We start from the raw sequence: 21,678 nt of genomic DNA, 5'->3' as shown, positions 1-21,678 counted from the left end.
GAGAGGTGAGAGGGAGAAGAGATTGGAGATGAGACTATCTGTAATGGGACTATCCCTATAACTGGGGTGGGTAAATAATAAGGTACGAGGCTGGCAGTGGGAAAGGAGAGGAAGGGCTTCTTCACTTTTCTTCCAAGCTCAGTGCCAGCATCAGCTGCTCAGGAACATCCCTGAGATGAGATGATCAAGACTAGAGCCAATGGATTTGGCTATATTGGGCACCCAGTGACCAGGGCTATATTCAACTCAAGCAAAGAGGGCATCAGCAACTCATCAGCATACAGAGTTTATGTTCCCATTTGACCCCACCCATGTTCAAGGGCACATGGAAATGGAAAGGTGCTGATCAACAGAAGAGCCATTACCACCTTCTAAGAGCATGATCCCACTAATATTAAATGGGAAGATACTAGGGTTGGGTGTGTGCTGCTGGTGTCTTTGTTGTTGTTTAGTCATTTTTCAGTCTTGTCTGACTCTTCATGACATATGGGGTTTTCTTGGCAAGGGTCTTGGAGGGGTTTGCCATTGCCTTCTCCAGATAATTTTATAGATGAGGAATATGAGGCAAACAGGGCTGAGTGACTTGCTCAGGGTGATACAGCTACTAAGTGTCTGAGGCCAGATTTGAACACAGGAAGATGAGTCTTCCTGACTCCAGGTCCAGTGCTCTATCCACTATTGTTGCCCTACTGGTGTCTTTACCACCTTGGAAAAGGTCAGGGCTCACTCAAAGGGTGTAACTAAAAGTGTCATCATCTCTGCCCCTTCTGCTGATGTCCCTGTGTTTATAGCAGGAGTGAATCATGACAATTAGAATTCCTTTAACATTTTCAGTAACGCCTCTATTATTAACCCCATGGGGTCCCTGACCAAGGTCATCCATGACAGCTTTGATACTGTGAAAGCATTCATGGCTATAGTCACCCTATTACTACTCCACAATAGACTCTAGATGGCCCCCATGGCCATTTGTGACTTGATGGGCACAGTGCTGTCCAAAACATCATCCATGCCAATGCTGCCAAGGTCACAGACAAGGTCACCCCTGAGTGGGAAGGAAGTTCATAGGCAAGGCCTTCTATGTTCCCATTCCTATTATATCTTTCATGGGTCTGATTCATGACTTGGAGAAATCTGACAAACATGAAGATGTTAAGAAAATGATGACCAAGCATCAACGGGGCCCTTGAAGGAGATGACCAGGTTCTATCCTGTGATGTTAACAGCAATGCCCACTCTTCTACCTTTGACGCTGGCACTGGCATTGTCCTTAATGATCATTTTGTCATGCTCATTTCCTGGTATGACAATGAGTATGGTTAAGAAAATTGTACAGTAGACCTCATGGTCTGCTAACCTAATAGTTTTACCACCAGATCACATCACGGCCATAAATAAAAGCCAAATTCACATACCCTCCGGAATGATCATCCCCTCGCCATTTATCCATCCAAATTTTACCCATTCTTTAAAGCCCAGATCAAATCCCTCCAACTGTGAAGCTCTTTCCTGACCATTCCAGTTAGAAGAATTCCTCTTCTTCTGAGCATACAGCATCTGCAACACCCACTTAACACTTTAAACTTACCGTCTTATATTTTAATTGTCACACATTTAGGTCATCCTTTACCTCAACTGAAAGTTCTTACAACTTAATACGTTTCCTTCATGACGTCTTGTAAGTAATACCCACTTAAATATTTAGAAGCTGACTGATTGCTTGACACAGCATTTTATGTACACGCAATGATTAAGAATAATTCAAATTTATCCAGAACTTCAAGAGGTAGGAAGCCTTTCTCATCACCACCATAGTGAGAAGCAGCTGCTGCAAGTAGGATATTCTTTGTCTGACAGGAATTGAGGCAGATAGAGGTGAAGGGACTTGCCTAGGATGACAGAGCTCAGAAGGGGCAAGCCAGGGCTTGCATCCAAGTCTCTCCGTGTTCTTTCAGGGCCCCTTCTATAAAATAATTTGACACAAATCACCAGTGATTTGTGTATAGTGATATGGCTAAATACAGTGCAGGCCAACCTTGTGATCACGCAAGGAAGACAGCTAGAGAAACAGAGAGTACTCCTCTGCATTCTATTGTTTCTTTTCTAATACACAGTACTTAATCTGCACAATTCTCTATAATCTAGGCTTTCCTATCTACAGAGTACTAGAAAATCCTCGGCATTAACACCTACCATGGTTCTTCACACATGACACAAATTCATCTGTTAATAAAAGAAGCAGCTTCGTGTTGCATCTATGGCTTATCGCTGAATCGGCTTCTTCCTTCCCACGAGCACTTGGGCTACTTCTGTCATTGTCCATCCATTCTTTGAACCCTTTTCTGCACATTCGTCAGACCTACTCTAGTCACTTCTTGAAGCTGCATGCTGTAAAAGCCTTGCAGAAAATAAAGGAAAAGCATTTATCAGGTGTTCACCATATGCCAAACACTATGCTAACTCTGAACTAGATCTAGATTTCACTGCCAGAAGGAGTTCCCAGATAAAGAAACTCGCTCGACCTCTCTCCATCTTTCTCTGAAATGTAACGAGTCCTGGAGGGTTTCCTGGTGGGTTGAGAGGTTAAATGACTTGCCTACAATCCCACAGACAGCATGTCTGAGGTAAGACTTTAACCCAGGCCTTCCTAGCTCCAAGACCAGCTCTCTATACACCAGGCCACAGTGCCTCCACTTCAAGGAATATTTTTTTTAACTGAGAGATTTTCTTTACTCCTGAGAAGTTTACCTTCTTTTTTTCCTCGTTAAAAAAAAACAACACCCTTAAACACTAAATAAAATGAGTACATCCATAGACATGTAGTAGAACCAGAATAAGAGGATTATACACAAAATTGTGCCTACAGTGGAGCACAAAGGAATTTATACTCTAAGCAGAGAGACAACCTGTAGAAAGGAACAGGGAGCAGCTAGGTGGTGCAGTAGATAAAGCACTGGCCCTAGATTCAGGAGAACCTGAGTTCAAACCCAGCCTCAGACACTTGAAACCTTCCAGCTGCGTGACCCTGGGCAAGTCACTTAAGCCTCATTGCCCTACAGGAAAAAAAAAAAGAAAAGAAAGAAAGAAAAAAGGAAGGAATGGCAGTCAGGGAAGAGAAATATATGGTACATGGAACAACAGAGTAGTACACTAACACACTATTTCCAGAGGCAATGGAAGCAAAAGAGGTGGAAAGCTGGGAGGACACTGGCAGACCCTGATGAAGATGAGGATACCAGGACATCACAGAGAGTGAAACGCCAAATGACTGAGCTCCTCCTAACCATGGCCTCTGGTGTTCTTAGGAGAGTTGACTGGATAACAGCAATGGATGGTGAAGATGGGGACACAGGGTCCTATCAGGTTAAACAGGCTCTCTAATGACTCAACAGTGAAAATAACCTGGATACTGATTCATTAGATAGCATATGACCAGGCAATTTTATAATAAAAGAATCTTATCCAAAGGGCCTAGGGGTTAAGTGGCTTGCCCAGGGTCACACAGCTAGTATGTGTCAAGTGTCTGAGGCTGGATTAGAACTCAGGTACTCCTAAATCCAGGGCCGGTGCTTTATCCACTGCACCACCTAGCTGCCCCAGAGATGTCCAGTTTTGCCAAATCCACAGTGTGGGGCCACATCTAACTATCTGGTTCAAAATCACTGTCAGCTGATTCCAAAAGCCATGTAATTTGAATTCCATTTTGAACATTACAAACATCTAGCCCTGGGTCTTGCAGAACAGGTCTGAGCAAGAAAGAGCCTTGGGACACTACCTGTGTAAACTGGGCCTCAGTCTCCTTCTCTCTAAAATGAGTGAATTGAGCAACAACTCTAAGGTCTCTTCTAACTCTAAATATTTCAGTCAAGTCCAACATGTTTGTTTTACATATGGGGAAAGAGTCCCAGAATGACTTAGTGATGGAGTCCAGATACAAACCTAGGCTTGCTACCCAAGGTAGCAGACTCTTTCACTAGACTCTAGTAGTCATACATAAGAGGTACTGCTCAGGAAGCATTTATGATTTAATTCTGGGGAGAATATAATATCCATATTTTTTCCTGTTTTGATGAATTAGAAAAAGAGCGCAAACAGAAGAATCCAAATTTTGTATGTCTACAACTGCAACAGTTACCAGCAACAGCTGACCTCAAAATCAAGTTATTTCTCTTCAAGAGCTACATTTGGATCATATTCACTCCACATGTGACAATGAGGCCCCCAAGTCAGAGAGACAACATGGTGGAATGGTTAGAATCAAGGAAGTGGGTTCAAGTCCTGCTTCTGGCATATACCAACAGCTAGATAACCACTAACCCTCCCAGGACCCACAAACAAACTGTAAAACTACCCAAGATCAGGCTCTTGATCTGCCTCTGGACAGAGAATTTACATGCATGCCAGGCGCTCACACCATACTAATGAAATCACAGATCTGAACACCAAAAAATAAGCTGTGCTAGGGTTGGGGTGAGGACAGGATCATACAAGATGGTCTCTGAAGTCCTTTTTAGTTCTAGATCCATGATCTGAAAAATAATTGTGAGCTATTACTATACATAACTATGTTCATTTACACAAGGGAGAAAACTATGGCCAATGTGCTGTAATTTTCCACACAAGAAATGAGTATTTAAAAAAAAAAAGAAACAAGTATTTAGAGTGCATCATTAATGTGGACAGTCTGAAGGTATTACTAAGACTGACTGATTTTTTAAAGTAATGCAGAACATCACCCAATCACCTCAGAATCCGGCTCTTCTGTAGCTGGATTAGAAGCACCGAGATTTGTGGAATCACTGCTGGGGTCAGACATATCTAAAAGTGAAATGTTTTGAGTATTCATTAATGACTTAAGGCCTAGAAGAACTGTGTTAGCTCACCAGGAGCATCTGTAAACTTAAATGCTTTCCCCAAGCTAATCGTTCTCCACATGTAAGAACGTATCACTTCCTGAAGCATACTGTTTTCACTTTGGTTGTTGCTATTTTGTTATTGTTCTTGTTTATTCTTTCTTGCAGTTTTTTTCCTTTTGTTCTGATTAATGTGGAAATATGTTTAACATGATTGTAATGTATAACCTATATCAAATTGCTCGCTGGCCTCAGGATGGGGGAGGGAAGGGAAAGTGGGAGAAGAATTTGCAAATAAAAAAAATCTTTACATATAATTGAGAAAAATTAAAAATTTAAAAATAAAATAAAAAAGAATGTGTCACTTAATTAGCTATTCTGAATACTATTTTATGATGTAGAGCTGTAAAATAATTCAGAGCACAATTTGTGCTTAACAAGACACATTATTTGAATACTGTCAAATAAAATTATTTTCCATGTCACCTCAGCAACTGAATATTTTTTCCTTATATACAAGAATAAACAGGTGACTTTAGAGTGCAGAAAATGGTAAAAAAAATATTTCTATATATTTTAATAGACTTGATAAAACGGAATGATGGAAACTTAATTGCAACATTATACGCACTTTAAGTCTCACCCTTACTAAAATTCCAACTTGAGATACCAACATTTATTATTAATCTAGCAGTTCCAGCCTTGGGAATAGGGACTCTCCATCTCCAAGCCACCAATAGTAGCTTTGGTGGACTAGAATTTAAAAAGGGATTTGGGAATTAGGGGTGTGAGAGAAGTGAAAATCCAGGATGGAAGCAAGGAGGCAGGATGAAGACTTAGGGAAAATAAGTTTGAAAGGGGTTGGTAAGCACAGAGGAGGACTGGGGAATAAATAATATACTAAATTAGAGTGAGGAGACTGTAGAAGGGGATCCAAGCAAAAGGCTCAGGACAGTGTTTTCCTTTCCTTCCTCCATCCCCACTTTTCACCATCCCTTGAAGGGACACAGGCTACAGTTTCTCCACTTCTTTCTCCCTTCTAACCAAACCCTTTTGCAACGAAGCTTGAAGAAGAGGGAGGAGAGCAAGAACAAGGGTCATAGGTGGTCATACAAGCCTGGCCATGCATCTTTAGCAACTAAGACAAAGTAAAGGGAAGAAGCCCCAATGGTGGCAAAAAGGAGAATGGCTCCCAAGCCTCCAAAGAGACATTTTACAGTTGAGTTCATATGCTAGAAGATATTTGTACCTAGTCTATAAAATGCTACCTTCACAATTATTAGCAGACTTGTAACGAATTTCCTGTTGTCCAAAGAATGAACAATGTTTAAAGAAACTCACTGAAGGCCCCAAAGGCTCCAGCTCTTCACCTCTGATACAACATATCCAAAGAACTCATTAATTTTCCCCCAGACCTACTCCTTTTTCTGATTTCCCTAGTACCACCTAGAGCACCACCCTTCTTCCAATTACTCTGGCTCACAACCTCAGAGTCTCTCCCAGCCCACATAGCCAATTAGTTGCCAAATACTCCAAAACATCTTTCTCACATGATCATTCTTGCACATAGCTTCCAAATGGATTTTTTCTAAAGCACATGTGTGACAGTGTGATTCCCTTGCTCCCTGTTGCTTCTAGAAACAACTACAGATTCCCGTTTGGCATTTAAAGTCCTTCCCAATCTAGCTCCCCTCTACCTTTCCAAATTTATTACACATTAATACTATTATGGGCCTAGCACCCCAGAAGTTTTCTGGGGTACATCAAGGAACCATCTCCTTGAGAAACTAAACCAAAGGACAGACATACCTAAAGAGATAAGTGGAACCTGATCAGGACTGAGCTAGCTCCGGGACCACCACCCTTCATTCCAGTCTCCCCCACCCCTGGGGAGATAAGATTAGGTGTGGCTGCTGCCTTTGTGGCCTGAGGATCAGAGAGATCGGCCACCCCTCCCCCAATTCCCCCAGCCACCACCAGTGGGGGATGGTCCTCCCTCATTAAAGGAACTTTCCACAGTCAGATGATCACCCCCATCAGTCCTCTATAAAAGTATCTGCCTGTCTCCTGCTCGAGGAGATAGGTATCTCAGAGCCAGGCCTCTGTGCTATGCCTTCTCCCCATGAGAAGTCCGAGGATTTCTCTCTTGGTTTCCCTTCCCCAGCCCCTAAATAAACTATTATCTTATTCTACTGGATTTGTGTGCAAGAGGGTGTAATTCTTTAAAGAGGAATTCCTAAGAACCCCAACCCCCCACCCTATTTTCCCTATAACATAACCCTTCACATATTTCATAGTTGTTCTGAACCTCTGGTTTCCAAAGAATTTCCTATTTTCAATATTTATGTTAACTTTAATATTAGTTCTCTTCCTAATATTAAAAGAATCAGAAGGCAGCTTCTAATGCATTAAGTGGATTTTCTGTGGAAAGGCTGCAGGAAAAAGATGAAAAAGACCTGCACAGAAGCCATTATATCCATCAGTCTTCTGCTGGGTATTTCAAGCCCGCCCCAATCTGGCTCCTCTCTGTCTTTCCAGAAGAATTTCACATCCTTCTCATTCCCATGAGCACCCACACTCTGGACAAACTGGCCTGCTCACTGTTCTGTGTACCAGATATTAATTGCCTCTCTCAGTCCAGAATTCTGTACCAGATGTCCCCTCACTCCAGTGCCCCCAGCCTCCCCCCCTACACTTTCCAGGCTCGGCTCAATTACCACTTCCTACAGGAAGCCTGTGCTGATCTCCAGGTTGTTAATATTCCCTCAGTAAAAATTACCTTGTATATAGTCTGCCTTGATGCGGCAGAAGACCTTGGCCTTTTTAAGCTAAGGTCATTCCCAAGTGTCCGTTTGCTTGAGGCAATGCCCATTTAGTGATTAAGGCTACCTAGGAAATGAGGCAAAGAATGGCCTCCTTTACCTAGTCAAAAAGACAGACAGAGATGGGGGAGGGGGGGAGAGGAGGAAGATCCTCAGGGTTTCTGGCCAAAATAAAAACAATTGCTATTTAGCCCTATTCTGAGCCACCAAGAGGCCAAACAATGGCCAAATAAGGCCTGGGCTGGGACCTATAGTTGGCCAATCAAGGAAAGCCTTAAATAGTGAGGTAGGTGATGAAGGCCTGAACGTCGGAGGAGAGAAAGGGATATATGGGAGAAGTGTGGAGAATGGAGAAAAAACAGTACCTGGCAACAGACTGGCTATGTGGAGTGAGAGAGGATCAAGACTCAAAGTTAACAACACCTTTGTTGGGAACGTGGGTGATGGGAGGATGATGGGACCTTGGTGGTGCCTTGGATACTATTAGAAAAGTTTGGAACAAAGAACAGAGCATGTGTTTGATAAATCTAACTAAATGAACAGTTCACAATACTGTCATTAGTACAATGTGATCAAATTCCACCAAAACATGGAACTAGACTATATCATTAGACCATGCATTATAACACCTCTGAATTGAAATGTCCTGTAACGTTGTTACACCCAATACTGTGTTTCATTAAACCAAATAGGATATTTGAACCAATATGATGTTTCATATAAATAAATACTTAAACTCAATACTTATTCACCCATCTATTCCTAGGTATTAAGAAATCAGTTGAGATGGGGGAAGTAATACTGGATTAACTCAGAAGTGGTCTTTGTAAAACTGTTTTTTCAACAGCTCTTACTGCTATTCTTTGTTATCAACTTTGCTGCAAGACAAGTCAAAAGACTAAAACCGGAAATGCTGGCTATTATTTTGGTTGGGGCGGACTCGGATAAAAACTGCGATCCTGCTTCACTTTTATTTTTATTTTTATTTTTTTCCTGCTTCACTTTTATTTTTTTTTCCTGCTTCACTTTTAAAGGCACATCAACAACAATCACAGATGCTAGGGACCATAGGACCAAGCTGGAAAGTAAAGCAAGAGGAACACTTATTTTCTTCTCTTCATTCCAGGTGAGTAAAATGGGTAATAATCTGAGGTGGGAGAGTGAAACATACTCATAAAACACCAAGAAAAACAATATGGGAAAGGAATTTTCTTGGTATGATGAAGAAGCATGATTAAGAAGAGGGAAATTCATGTATAAATTGATGTATTAAGAATTATAATGTAACAGAATAAAGAATAAAACCTTACAAAGAAACTAATGGATACTGCAGCCATTTGGATTTCTCTCCTTCCTCTAATTTATATTGTTATGCTATGCATTGCATTTTAATTATTCACTAATTACCTGTCCTACACAATTAAGCAATTTACTATGAACAGTATTTTACTGCTGTTCATGATTTCATGAGTCTTATCTTTTCCAATTCTTTATAGGTAGGGACCAGTCTTGCAATTCTTTTCTGCTTTCATAGCAGAGTACCAGGCACAATGTAAGCAATCAAATAACTATTGATTTTTCAAATAACTTTAAGAAAAATTACATAGCTCCCCTTCCCAAGGAATCGTAATGATTTTTACATATATTGAGAGGCAGCATACTGTAGGGGAAGGAGCCCTGGCCTTGAAATCAGGAGACCCAAATTGATTTGCCAAGCTCTGACATTTACTGTTTGTGTGACAATGGGCAACTCATGTAATCACTGAGCCAGTTTTCCTCTTCTTCAAGATGGGGGTGATAATGCTAAATACTAACTATCCCACAAGACTGTGCAAAGAGAGCATTGGCTAAATTGTAAAACATTAAAACTAAATTATCATTCTGATGGAAACCAGCACAGAATCTTGTCCTCAGTAGAGACTTGATAATGTGTAACAAGTGTGCTTTGAAATGAAATGAATAATCCCTCCTTATTCCCAAGGAGATATCACTTCTACCTTTATTTCAACTGATTGCTATCTCCCAATTTTTTCAATATTAAAGATATATCACAGAAGAACTAAACTCACCCACAAAACAGAAGGAAAGAGTTACAAAATACAGCAACCCACAAATTTGCTGCATACAAGAAACACACTGAAAGACACAAGACACATAGAGCTAAAATGAATTGTCAAATAAAATGCATGTATGCTTCAAGTAAATAACAAAAATACAGGAGTTGCAATCATGATTTTACAAATTCATATCAAAGGAGACAATGTCAAGAAGGCAAAAAGGAAATTCCATTATGCTTAAAGACACCATAGGTGGGGGCAGCTAGGTGGCAGTGGATAAAGCGCCAGCCCTGGATTCAGGAGGCCCTGAGTTCAAATCTGACCTCAGACACCTGACACTAGCTGTGTGACCCTGAGCAAGTCACTTAACGCTCATTGCCCCGTCCCCCGTCCCCCCCCCCCCAAGACACCATAGGTAAGGAAATGACAACATAAAATGGATAGGAGAGTACAAGAAGAACTGTAGATGACTCTGGTACATTCCTCTTTCAGAACTTGATAAATCTAACAGAAAGATGAATATGATAAATACAGAAAAACACCTAAAGACTAGTATGAACAAATGCAAAGTGAACTAAGTAAAGACAAGAAAACAATGTATCAAAGACAACAAAACAATTGAAAGGGAATGCTTTGAAAATCATATTGACTATGCTTGGCCCCAAAGAGATGAGGAAAAACTTCTCTCTACTTCTAGACCAGAACAGAACAGATGGAACACTACACTGGTTAGTTTTGCTGAATTGTTTTTTCTCTGTCATAAGACAGTGATTCTCAAAATGTGGTCCATGAACCCCTGGGGGTCCCTGACACCTTTTCAGGGACTCTGCAAAGTCAAAGTTTAATTAATTAATGCTAAGACATTATTTGCCTTTTTCCCTTCTCACTGTCTCATGAGCTTAAGGAACTTTTTGGAGGCTGCATGACCTGTGAATTAAATATATGACCGCAGACATAAAGACTGAGTGAATATCTCATCTGCAGAATTGTACTTTTGCCTTACACATAGGTGACTCCAGATATGGCTGGACTTGCCATTTTGCTTGGAATTGTCTGGTTATCAAAACCGACTGTTAAAGAAGACCTCCATTTATATGAATAATTGACAAAAAATATTAGTGCTGAAATACTGAAAGTGGTAAATAACTTTTCTGAATCTCATGGTTTATCCTGGAATAACTGTGTTGACATTTCCACTGATGGTACAAAAAGAATGGTAGGTAAACCTGGTGCCTTACTATGAATCAAGGTAGTGGCCATCAAGCTCGATTAGTAGTAATTGTATCTTTACTGCTATGCACTAGAAATAAAAATAAAAAATAAAGAGGAATGCCAATTTCCCACAAGAATGTCTTTGATGAAGTACAATCAAAATTATTAACTTTATGAAATCTTGAGCGTTGGATACACATCTTTCTTTCTTTTTTCTTTTTTTTGTGAGGCAATTAGGGTTAAGTGACTTGCCCAGGGTTACACAGCTAGTAAGTGTTAAGTGTCTGAGGCCGGATTTGAACTCAGGTCCTCCTGAATCCAGGGCTGGTGCTCTATCCACTGCCCCACCTAGCTGCCCCTGGATACACATCTTTCTAATACTCTGGTTGATGGAAATGGGAAGTACCTATAAAGCACTTCCGCAGCATACCCAAACACGATAGCTGTCTGCAGCAAAAGCAGTTGGGCGAGTCTGGGCTATGACCTGTACTCACCATTTTGCTCATGAAACATTTTTACTTGAAAGAACAACTGACATATAAACTCAATATATTGTTAATCAGACTTAGGTATTAATAGCTGACAATTTCTCAACAATAAAGTGAATTTGTCCCTTAAAAGAAAACAACTGACAGGGTTTTGGATTTTTAGGGTTTGTTTTTTGGGTTTTCTTTGGGGGGGGGTGCTAATGATAAAATTCAAGCTTTCAAGGGGAAAATTCCAATTTTGGAAAACTTTTATCTACTACCCTGAGTTTGACAGCTTTTCAGTCAGTACTTATGAGACTTTTCTGATGAGATTGGTACTGAGTGAACAAATATGATTTTTTGATACTGGATATTGAAATATATCAATATTTGAAAGATCTGCATAACTTTGTGAACCAATATTTCTTTTTTTGTTTGTTTTAGAAGTTTTTTATTATACTTTACTGACTCAAACTTTTTTTTTGGTAATAAAAATAAACACAGTAGGATCATGTATTCCCCATACCTTTCAATCAATTATGTGACTGTAAAGATGTGGTCTGTTAGAACTGTCTACAAGAGCCCATCTATTCCCTTCTATTCTCATCAAGGACACTCTAGGTACATATGTAAGTTAATCTCAAAAATTTTACAGAGATGAACAAGTAGTTATATAAATCAGTTGTTGTTAATGTCCTGTCAGTCACCATTTTGGGGTGATAATAGTCTAACACATTATCAATGCACGAGAAATTGCATGAAGACTTATCAGAGAGGTGGGGGCCAATCACAAAGGGAAAGTGAGGGGTAACCAAAGTCAAGAGATCTAGAGGAAGGCCCTCAGCACTATCAGTGGGTTCCTTGAGGGGGACTTATGGGAGGATGTGAAAGGGAATTAAGTTAGGTTGCAATCTTCAACAGTGAGGAGAATACCCACACTGATGAGATCAAAGTTTATTAAAGTATTGAAATGTGAACCAATATTTCTAAATGAACAATGCATGATGTTACAAAATCATACATGGGATAAATGATTCATTCAAAGGCAAGACAGAAGAATGAATTTTATTTATTTACTTATTCATCAACTCATTTATTCATTCATTCATTTATTTTTGTGGGGCAATAAGAGTTAAGTGACTTGCCCAAGGTCACACAGCTAGTAAGTGTCAAGTGTCTGAGGCCACATTTGAACTCAGGTCCTCCTGAATCCTGGGCCGGTGCTTCATCCACTGCACCATCTAGCTGCCCTGAAACAAAGAATTTTAATGTAACATCTGAGAATGAAAAGTTCAGTGAAAAGTTTCTGATTCCATCTTGCAACTAACCTTCAAGAAACTGCCATTTATGGAGTTTTTGGTATAGTATCAAAGAAGAATTCCACAATTATCTGAAAAGGCTATTAAAATACTGATTACTTTTCCAACTAAATATCTGTGTGAAGCTGAATTTTCTTTGCATATTTCAACCAAAACAACAGAATGTAAGAGAATGAAAAAGATATGAGAATCCAGCTGCATTCTATCAAGTCAGACATTACAGAGGTTTGCTAGGATATAAAACAATGACACTTTGCACTAAATTTTGTTTTGGAAAAATGTTATTTTTCATAAAAATGTTACTTATATTAACTTGAAATCAGTTTATTGTTTTAAAATAAATTAAAGATTTTAAAGATTTATCAGTTTTATTTTCTAATATGGTAAATATTAATAGATATAAACCACATTAAAAAGCTCTTTGGGGGTCTTCAATAATTTTTAAGGTAATCAAGAGTTCCTGAGAAGGAAATGTGGGAAAAAACCAATTAGACTTTTTCTCTCTGGCCACAGAGGACAGATGTAGAGTTAATGGGTATTAGCTGTAAAGAGACCTATTTTAAAAACCTGATTAAAAAACAAACATCTTCAAGATTTAAGTTACTAAAAATGGAATGGGCAGCTTCTTAAAACAGTGGCTTATTCCTTTTTTTTTTTTTTTTTTGCAGGGCAATGAGGGTTAAGTGACTTGCCCAGGGTTAGACAGCTAGTAAGTGTCAAGTGTCTGAAGCTGGATTTGAACTCAGGTCCTCCTGAATCCAAGGCTGATGCTTTATCCACTGTGCCACCTAGCTGCCCCAAAAGAGTGGCTTATTCCTTGCTAAAGGTCCTCTAGGAAAGGCTACATAACCATCTGCCAGGAATAACAGAAGCAATTCTTATTCTGATACAATAGACTGCCTAGCCTCTGAAGTCCCCTACAATTCTGCAGATTTCTCTCCCCCATACTCAGTAACAGAAGCTAATAAGTAAAAGGGGGAAAAGGCAACAGAAAAAGCAAGGACCATAGAAAAAGTAGTTAACTGGTCCCTAAATAGTGCTCAGCAAAGTGGATGGAGGGCTGGTCTTGGATTCAAGCATCATCTCCATGCATATGATTCTCAGATTGATTTGTCCAGCCCTAACCTACCTCCTCATCTCCAATCTCACATCTCCACCTACCTATTAAACATCTCAAAATGGATGTCCATAGACATCTTAAACTCAACATGTCCAAAACTGAATTCATTCTCTTCCCCATCCCCCAATTCATTCTCTCTTTTTTTAAACTTCCTTATTACTGTTGAGGGTACTACCATTCTCCCAGTCACCCAGGCTCCCAACCTAGACGTCATCTCCAACTCCTCACTCCATCTCATTTAATGTGTCTATTCGGGTCACAAGTCTTCTCATTTCTACCTTCAGAACCTCTCTCAAATATACCCCTTTTCTTCTCTGACAATGATGCAGACTCTCCTCTGGCCTGCTGGTTTTGACTCGTCTCCAGCCCTGGTGCCCTCTTCCTCCTGACTCCAGTCCTCCTCCACGAGGCTGGAAAATGGTATTCCTTAAAGCACCCATGTCTTCTTCTCCCACCTCCCCCTCCTGCCCCCATCCCACCACTCTCCCATTCAATCAGTTCCACTGGTTTCTTGCCACCTACAAGACCAAATATTAAATCCTCTGTTTGGCTTTTAAAATTCTTCATTACCTGGTCTCTTGCTACTTTTCCAGTCTTCTTTCTTATCTTTTAAGTGAGGAGACTGAACTAGAAGGCCACTTCTTTCTAGCTCTAAATCTATAATCTTTTAATATAATTCTGTTACTAAACAATCATTTCTAAACTGGATGTATATAGGAAATTACAAATTTTCATAGGAAAAATAATTAAATATGCTACAAATATTTTATTTCATGCTACTGGTACTATTAACAATGTTATTTTCATGCATTTGGAAGTTACTCATATAATCAGGTGTCTTCCACAGTAGTTAAATTTATAGAGATTTTTTGGCAACTGATCCCTATAGCAGGAGTGGGAAAAACTTTAATACTATGATACCAGAATCAGAGGAAACCTATGATTAATATTAAATTTCAAAATATCACTTTGGATACTTAAGTCCTATAATCTGATATGTAACAAAAGGAAAAATTAACAGAGTAAAACAAAGATTGACCATCCAAATGACTGGAGCTACTGTTATTAGCAAAATTTTATGAATCAGAAACTGATAAAAGGAAGAGTATAATCACTTAGTAATTTAGTAATGAAGGGTATAAATCATTTAGATGAGTAATTCCCAACTCTTTTCCCAATATTGTTGGCTCTTATTAGTTATGGTTTATGAATTCCATGCCCCAAATTTAAAATGTTTCATTTTAAGATAACAAATATATGGTGAGAAAGAAAGCTAATATTAAGTTAAAGAGCATAATAATTTTTCAAAAGTTAAGAATTCCCTATATAGATAAAATTTAATTCCCTGGAAAAGTTAGCTATCTATCTATTCTAGAAAAGCAGTTAAATATGCTCAAAATGCTAAAGATGTACTTTCTTAAAACAAAGATAATATGTGACAATATTTTAAAAAGCAAAATGTGAACCAAAAGGGGCAAATGACAATCATATTTCATCAACTCAACTAACTAATAATAAGAATTTAAGCAATATTTAGAGTTGTAGTAATTAAAACAAAAACAGAGACTCAGCCTTAAATTTTTTCATCTGACCAGTGAATCAGAAACTGGAGAAATAAAGATCATATTAAGTTTCTTTCCAAATATGAATATTTCATTTACTCATTCAACAAATATTCATTGAGTTCTAATTATAAGCAAGGCAGAGTTGGGAATTCAATAATGCATGAAATAGTCCTGGTTCATTAGCATAAACATTTGTCTCTCCAATTAAATCAAAAGCTTCCCTTTTCTGCTGAAATAATTTCTAAATATGGCATTTTAACTCAGAGGTAATTTATTACAGGTAAGATGGAACCACATTAGTCCTAAGTTGACATTATCCCAAGAATCCTAAGTGTCTATATAAAGTACTAAAGGCCTGCAAACTTAATATGAACAAGGCAATTAAAAATCATAGGCTAAGGTCCTTGTAAAAGTCACTACTATAGTATAATAGTTAAAATGTGTATAGACCTGGGGACAGCTAGGTGGCGCAGTGGATAAAGCATTGGCCCTGGATTCAGGAGGACCTGAGTTCAAATCTGGCCTCAGACACTTGACACTAGCTGTGTGACCCTGGGCAAGTCACTTAACCCTCACTGCCTCACCCCCCCTCCAAAAAAAGTGTATAGACCCTATGGTGTCTACTCTGATGAAGGCAATATTCATCCAGATGTATAAATTCTGTCATGTTTGTTAATTTTCTTTTAATCTACCCCTTTAGAGTCACAGCATGAAATAGGGAATTGACAAATCTCATTTTTAAAATTTCTGAGCACTGGCAATAGAGCTAAATCAATAGCTGTGGGGTAACTGTCAGCCCTACACAAAGGACATAAAAAAAGGAAAAATAGGGGCAGCTAGGTGGTACAGTGGATAGAGCACTGGCCCTGGATTCAGGAGGAGCTGAGTTAAAATTCAGCCTCAAATACTTGACACTCACTAGCTGTGTGACCCTGGGCAAGTCACTTAACCCCAATTGCCACACACACACACACACACACACACACACACACACACACAAAAGAAAAAATAAAGAGGCTGAAGGAGAAGGGAAAGGGAGCAGGGAGAGATAAGAAGAATGGATAGAAATATGGGAGAATGGGGATTTTGTTGAGCATGTGGGTTATGGCCACAAAAAATCTGTCATGTTAATCACTAGCATCCAAGTCATAGATTGCTTAAACAGCGTATAGAAAAAGCATTAAAAAGTATTTCTGGAACTTTATTTCCCAATTTGGGGATTACCTTTTTTTCAGCTCATGCATATCCAACTTGTGGTCAATTACGGCTGCTGGGGCTGCTTGTTCTGCACTCTGCCTATATACATAGAGTATATGTGTGTGTCCTGTCAATTTTTCCATCCATAATGCTATACCACTGTGCCTCACCAAGCATATTTCATTCTGTTTAAGTATTCTTCAAATTTACCAAGGCTATTCTGAATTCTTCTTATCTTCCAAAATCCAAGCTCTTAAAAATCTATTAAGCATATTTTCCATTCCCTAGTATCCAGGTCACCAATTAAAAATGTTGCCTGGACCTTAGACCAATCCTTGGGACACTTCATGCCAAACCCCAACTTTAGCGATTCAAAGAACTAATTTCGGGTGTGGTCTTCAAGTCTGTTGCTGTAAACTTGACAACAATCCAGTGAAGATTGTCCTCTGCTAACTTCCTGATGAAAATATATTTGTAGAACAGAAGGGGATCTTAAAACTCTTCTAGTCATTACCTCTTCAATTCAAGAATATTCTCTTCAACACTGACTATGGGGTACTCATTTAATAAGGCAGCAAACTTGAGAAATTTCAAGTTGTTGGATGGTTCTTCCTTCTGTTGGTTGTGGTCTAGCTCCATGGAGTTTCCACCGTGCAGGATATAAGTGTAATTTCTCTTCTACATGATTATCCAAGACCATGATCATGAGGTGATATAGACTGAATGTGGAGATGGAGGTCAAGTAAAACTGGGTTCAAAGCATACCTACTGACAATTATTGTGTAACTATGGCAAAGTCGTTTAAACTCTGAGTCTCAGTTGGCTCTATTTTAAAATGAGAATAAAATATTTGCAACATTTCTTGCAACATTGTAACATTTATTAAAGTGCAAATGAGATAGCAAATATAAAATCCTATGAAGCCACTGATGGGATCAACAAGCATTTATTAAATGCCTTCTCACTTCGGGATAATGTGCTAAGGGTTGGGGGTACAAAGAAAGGAAAATTTTTTAAATCCCTGCTCTCAAGGAGCTCATAGTCTAATGAGGGAGACAACATGCAAACAATTATGTATTATTAAGATATGCATATGAGGGGGCAGCTAGTTGGCACAGTGGATAAAGCATTAGCCCTATATTCAGGAGGACCTGAGTTCAAGTCCGGCTTCAGACACTTTATACTTACTAGCTGTGTGACCCTGGGCAAGTCACTTAACCCTCAATGCCCCACCAATATACATATATATCTCTATAGATATAGATATACACAGGAAAAGCTGGAGATAATTTGGGGAGGATGGCACTAGAATTAAGGGGAATTAGAACTGCTTCTTGCAAAAGGTAGCCAGGGAAGCCAGGAGATGGAAAGAGGAAAAGAAAACCAGTTAAAAGTAATAGAGTTGGAGGGGGCAGCTAGGTGGCAAAGTGGATAAAGCACTAGCCCTAGATTCAGGAGGACCTGAGTTCAAATCTGACCTCAGACACTTGACACTTATTGCCCTGCAAAAGAAAGAAAGAAAGAAAGAAAGAAAGAAAGAAAGAAAGAAAGAAAGAAAGAAAGAAAGAAAGAAAGAAAGAAAGAAAGAAAGAAAGGAGTTGGGAAATGCAGGAAATAGCAAAAAGGTCAATGTCACTGGATTGATGAGTACATGGAGAAGAGCAAGATGAAAAGAAGGCTAGAAAGGAAGGAAGAGAGCTTATGATGGGCTTTAAAAGCCAAACAGAGGATTTTATATCTAATCTTGAAGATAACAGGTATTGTTATTGATCAATAACTACTGTTATTGATAATCAGAATTAACTGAATGGGGAAGGGCAAGAGAAAGGGGTTGAGTAAGTCATACCTGAGCTTTAGGGAGCTTTAGGAAGATCAATCTGACAGCCTAGTAGAGGATGTGTGGGGAATGGGGGCTGGGGAGGGGGTGCGTGGCTGAGGTAGACTTGAGGCATGGAGAACGACTGGCAGGCCAGATGTGAGGTAAAGTGGTAATGCCCTCATGGTTTCTTCCCTTCAAGTTCCACACACCCATTTCCTTTAGTAGAATCTCCTATGACATGGTTTCAAATCCCTTCACCATCCTGGTCATTTAAAATTCAGCACACAGAACTGAATATGGTAGTCAAGTATCATCTAACTGGTTCAGAGTACAGTGGAACTATCATTTCCCTTGTTCTGGACACTATACTCTGTTAATGTAATTGACCACATTAGATCTGCTGGCTGACACATCCCACTGCTGATTACTGAGCCTTCAAGTTAAAAAAAATCCCTAGGTCTTTATCTAATGAACTTCTGATTACCTTAGTCTATCCTTGTACAGTTGATTTTTTTAAAAAACGAAGTGCATGACTTTACATTCATCTTATTAAATACTATTTGAGACAGAAGAAAAATACTTTACAGCAATCTCTTCCTCTTTGCTTTTGTTACTTATCATGATTAAAGAAGAAAATTAAATTGGCCTAACAAGATGCTTTTCACAAAGTTGGCAGGAGGGATGCTGGCCAGCAGAAAGATTTATTCTGTTTGTAGGTCAAAGGGCCTGGTTGCTCATGACAGAAGGTGAGTCTCCAGAGCAAAACATTGCAAATTTCAAGTCTTCGAATTCATTCATTTATTTTAAAAGTATTTATTAAGCACCTACTATATACTAACTACTTTACTAAGTGCTAGGGATCCATTTTTTAAAAATCAGTGCCTACCCTCAGGAAGCTTATATTTTCCTCAAACAACAAAGGCTCAATTCCAAACTCAATAAATACCAGTGTTAACACTAAACATAGTTGGCAAGAAAACAGCCATACACCAAATGGAAAGAGTGCAAAGTAGTAAGAAAGGGGGGGTGAAGATGTGATGACCAAGCATCCAAGAACAGTCTTTTAACCCTCTCTGGCATAGTGATACTTCCTCAAAACCAAACCACAAAATGCTCCACAAGAAAAGGGGAAATGGAAGCAGGAAGTTAAAACAGCATTTATACTTAGATCTGAATAGTGTCTTCCTTACACAAGATGTTTCAGTAAGTATTCAATAACTAAAAGCACATTTCCAATCCCTTAACACATCTCTACTAGATCTCAAAAGTATTATTGCCTGTGGAACCACAGCTAGTCATACTTAGAAAGAAACCTCAAAACCACAGATCAGGAACTAAAAAGCAAACTGACAAATTTCCTTCTTTATGAAGGTAGTAAAATTTGGGTTTTAAGGTCGTAAAAGATCTTTGTATTTCACTTTCTTAGGTTCAAAAGAGTTTCTATGACCAAAAAACATCACTATCAGAACCGGACGCTTAAAAGCACATAGCTACATCAAAAGAAAAATTGCTTAAATCTACTAATGTTAAAGATTTTCATACTGAATGACTTGTTTTGTTCCTGGAACAAATGTACTTTCCAGGCACTATTAGACTTCTGGAAAAAGAGGAAAAAACACCAGAACAACTTGAAGAAAAGTTTATAGGTAAAATAGCCGTAACATACATCAGTAAGGGCTGTGATTCCAAGAGTCAATTCCATAATTATTGTGACCTTAAACTCAATGGGCCGGGCTTAATGTAACCAATACTAGCATGCGGTGCCGTGTTAATGTAACTAAAATGAAAGCTTCATCACACCAATGCAGGTTTCTGCAAAAACACCCATCAAAGTCTTTGTGACTAAAATCTGAAATGAGCATATTTAACTAACAGAAGAGGGGAAGGGAAAAGCGTTAGTGTACTTGAAGTTATAAAAGTGGTCTGAAAGAACTGGAGGACGTGACAACTACTCAAAGTCCAGAGATCAAAGGTTTGAAGAACATAAAAGTTGGGTAAAGGAAGTAATTTTTTTTTAAGTGAAAGGCGTGCCTAGGAACGCAGGAAAAACTAAACTTCTTCCCAGATACGTAAATCGGAGGGAGTGGCGTGAAGGCCAGCAGAGAGACACAAAACCCCCGGTTGTTGCTGCGCTCCTTAGACTTTACAGCCTCCTGGCGAGCCACCCCAGGGCGTTTCACACAAACTCATCGGCCGCCACTGAGAAATCAACGGGCAGCGTTTCACACGGACCCATCCCGTCCTCCGGCTGCCCAACTCGAGACGTTTCACGGGCATCTCCTGCGGCCGAAGCCGGGGGCTGGACAGACTTGCTCAAGTTACGGGCTCACTTTCCCCCTACTTTGGCAGCAGGAGCCGGAAAGGAAGAGCCCAGGACCAGATCATTCCCCCCGCGCCCCGAAGCCCCAACACCTGCCCCCCTCGTCTCTGCAGGAATCCGGGGCTGCTCCCCCTACATCCGGGAGCCGGCTTCGAGGCAGCAGAGCCGCGGGGCCTGGGAGCGGAGAGCGCGGGGGCGGACGACGTGTCCATCGCCCGCACCCGGCCGTGACCACGCCCCCGGCCGCCTTCCCCGGAGCCGGGGCCGCGGCTCTCCCCGCCACCGGGGAGCCCAGCTCGCGGGCGGACGGCAAAGGAAGAAGGGAGGGGAAGCGGCGGCCGCGGCTCTCCCCGCCACCGGGGAGCCCAGCTCGCGGGCGGACGGCAAAGGAAGAAGGGAGGGGAAGCGGCGGCCGCGGCCCGGGCTCGGTTCCCCGCCCTCACGCACCTTGAACCCGGGGGGAGGGAGGACGGGAGCCCCGGCGGCTGTCCCTGACTGCGAGTCCCGAACCAGCGGCACAGCCCTCTGCGCCTCCTACGGTCGGTCCTCCTGTCCCGAAGAGCCAGACCGGGAGCAGCGGAGCCGGAAGTGAGGAGACCGGAAGCCACGTTGTCCCTGGTCCTGGCCCTAGCTGGCCTCTCTTTCGGGATCGGCCTGGCCCTACCGGCGTCTTGATAGTGGCCACACCTCTTGTGCCGGGAGCCCCGCCCACTCCTCGTCTCCCCCCCGCTCCCCGCCAGAAGCCCCGCCCACTCCTCATTCTCCCCGGGCTCTCCTACCGCCTTCGGGTCTTCCCCCTGCCAGAGCTCCCACCCACTCCGCATTCCCCCGCCCCTCCCGAGACTCTCGGCCACGCACTCCTCCTCCTTCCCCCGCCCCTCCCGGGTCTCCTCAGCAGCAGCGGCGGCCTTAGCAACCACATCCGGG

The 21,678-nt window shown here is 40.6% G+C and overlaps 1 protein-coding gene across 2 annotated transcripts in view; it reads right to left on the bottom strand.

Moving 5' to 3' along the window:
• Positions 1-21,423, bottom strand: part of ARFIP1 (ADP ribosylation factor interacting protein 1) — a 145,222-nt gene extending 123,799 nt beyond the window's left edge. Inside the window, exon 1 of one of the 2 annotated variants that reach the window (XM_043971841.1) lies at positions 21,199-21,423. The gene's annotated coding sequence lies outside the window, so the exon portion shown is untranslated. The remainder of the gene's footprint in view (positions 1-21,198) is intronic. The other variant, XM_043971842.1, reaches the window with a different exon arrangement.
• Between the last annotated feature and the right edge of the window lie 255 nt (positions 21,424-21,678).

This window comes from Dromiciops gliroides, chromosome 6 (genome assembly GCF_019393635.1).
Source record: "Dromiciops gliroides isolate mDroGli1 chromosome 6, mDroGli1.pri, whole genome shotgun sequence".
Lineage (NCBI taxonomy): Eukaryota > Metazoa > Chordata > Mammalia > Microbiotheria > Microbiotheriidae > Dromiciops > Dromiciops gliroides.
Note: the sequence above shows the minus strand (reverse complement) of the source record. Positions and strands in the feature narration are given on the sequence as shown.